At 46.2% G+C, this 2,576-nt stretch overlaps 1 non-coding gene across 1 annotated transcript; it reads left to right on the top strand.

Annotated features, from left to right (window-relative positions):
• The first annotated feature begins 1,101 nt into the window (after nt 1–1,101).
• Nucleotides 1,102–1,175, top strand: Trnat-ugu. Its single transcript has one exon. It is a non-coding gene; the product is annotated as a tRNA-Thr (tRNA).
• The last annotated feature ends 1,401 nt before the right edge of the window (nt 1,176–2,576 follow it).

Below are 2,576 nucleotides of genomic sequence, written 5' to 3'. Positions count from 1 at the left end.
TTCAGCATCCCTAGATATGTCAGTCGATCATGATACACTTGCGACTTCAGGTAACCCAAAGTCAATAATCGCACGTACTGAGGTCTGGGGACCTGGGAGGCCAAGCATGACGAAAGTGGCGGCTGAGCACACGATCATCACCAAACGACGCTCGCAAGAGATCTTTCACGCGTCTAGCAATATGGGGTTGTTCTAACAAAACCCCAAGTCATTCCAAGCATGTGTGTCAATTTTTACTTCTCTATCTACATTATTCCATGGTTTATTAAGTATTCAAATTTATACTGACTTTTTGATCAGCCGGTACATAGACCTGTTTATTTCTACAGTGGTTTACATCAGTTTACAGCTTGAACATTTAGTTATTTTTCGACATAATCACCATTTCTGTCGATGCATTTTTGTAGACGCCGTGGTAGTTTTTGTATGCCCATGTCATACCAGCTCGCCGCCATGCTGTTCAGAAAGTTATGAACCTCTTCTTTCACCTCGTCGTCGGAGCTGAATCGCTGGGACCACAGGTACTGTGAGACTGTGAAAAAACTCAAAGGGGAAATTCAGAACCCTAAAAGAGGAATGTTGAGCAACGCCGTACACATCTCCATGACAACGTTCGCCCACACATCGCTAGGCAAACCGTTGTTCTCCTGCAACAGTTTCAGTGGAACATAATCACCCACCCACCCTATGGTCCTGCCTTGGTGCCCAGTGACTACGACCTGTTCCCTAGGTTAAAAGAATATTTGGCCGGAAAGCGATTCAGCTCCGACAAAGAGGTGAAAGAAGAGGTTCATAACTTTCTGAACAGCACGGCGGCGAGGTGGTATGGCATGGGCATACAAAAACTGCCACAGCGTCTACAAAAATGCATCGACAGAAATGGTGACTATGTCGAAAAATGTTCAAGCTGTAAACCTTCTTTTGTGCGGATGCGCACGCATTACCCGAACTCTTACGGGACTCGGGAAGACTGTCTGCCGCCAGTAATGAGTGTAATGGGCAGGGGCACCACGAATGTAGTGTGTGGACATTAAGTTAGGAATGTGGGTCTTACGGGGAGCGTGCAAGGGATAAATCCCTGCAGGCGCACTATTCTCGGTGCCCTCGGTGGCTCAGATGGATAGAGCGTCTGCCATGTAAGCAGGAGGTACCGGGTTCGAGTCCCGGTCGGGGAATACATTTTCAACTGTCCCCGTTGATGTATATCTGTATATCAACGCCCGTCGGCAGCTTAGGGTCTTGATTTAGTTATCATTTCATAACTTCTGGTTGTCGAGCCGTATGACGGCCGGTTGGTAACTCAGCGCTACCTGGGGCTCACTTCGAAGCGGGACTCATCACTGAAGACAACTCTGCTCCAGTCAATGAGACTCCAGGCCGAATGAGGCCGACACCACTGCAAACAGACTTGTTGGTGTACAGAAGTCAATGGACGTCTCCGCAAAGGGCGCCGTGAGCTCAATCCCCCTTACCCTGAGCCTCCTATTAACGATGCATATGGTCACTAATGCGCCAGTTGCACGTCGGATCGATGATAATGACGAATAGGGAGCTCTGATTGCCTCTCTGACTATTGCTCTGTCCTCACGTTCTGTCGTCCCTCTACGCCGATTGCTTCCTTCTTGACGCTATGTTCGGCCACGATTTACCCACTCCTGCCAACATCGCCGAATAATGGCATTGCTCCTGTTCAAATGTCGAGCAGTTCGGCGAGAACTCCAACTGGTTTCTTTGAGCCCAGCTACGTGTCCTGTCTGCGATGCTGACATCAGCGTATATCGTCCACGTGCCTGTGTGCGAGCCATAATCACTGTCCAACTGGAATGAAATTCGCAAGGATTTTATGCCCTGGTATCAACAAGTCCCCTGATCGCTGTCCTTGCCAGCTGCTCAGTGAAACGAAATTGCACCATGACATATTCCATTGGCCGCTAAAGTTTACAATTTTGTATTTTCCATCTATACCTGTATGAAGAGTCGAGGGACATGAAAGGGAAGCAGTGGTTGGCAAGGGAGTGAGACAGGGTTGTAGCCTCTCCCCGATGTTATTCAATCTGTATATTGAGCAAGCAGTGAAGAAATCAAAAGAAAAATTCGGAGTAGGCATTAAAATCCATGGAGAAGAAATATAAACTTTGAGGTTCGCCGATGACATTGTAATTCTGTCAGAGACAGGAAAGGACTTGGAAGAGCAGTTAAACGGAATGGACAGTGTCCTGAAAGGAGGATATAAGATGAACATCAACAAAAGCAAAACGAGGATAATGGAATGTAGTCGAATTAAGTCGGGTGATGCTGAGGGAATTAGATTAGGAAATGAGACATTTAAGAAAGGAGTTTTGCTATCTGGGGAGCAAAATAACTGATGATGGTCGAAGTAGAGAGGATATAAAATGTAGACTGGGAATGGCAAGGAAAGCGTTTCTGAAGAAGAGAAATTTGTTAACATCGAGAATTGATTTAAGTGTCAGGAAATCGTTTCTGAAAGTATTTTTATGGAGTGTAGCATGTATGGAAGTGAAACATGGACGAAAAATAGTTTAGACAATAAGAGAATAGAAGCTTTCGAACTGTGG

This window comes from Schistocerca piceifrons, chromosome 7 (genome assembly GCF_021461385.2).
Source record: "Schistocerca piceifrons isolate TAMUIC-IGC-003096 chromosome 7, iqSchPice1.1, whole genome shotgun sequence".
Classification (NCBI taxonomy): Eukaryota; Metazoa; Arthropoda; class Insecta; order Orthoptera; family Acrididae; genus Schistocerca; species Schistocerca piceifrons.
This window is presented reverse-complemented; position numbering and strand designations above follow the sequence as displayed.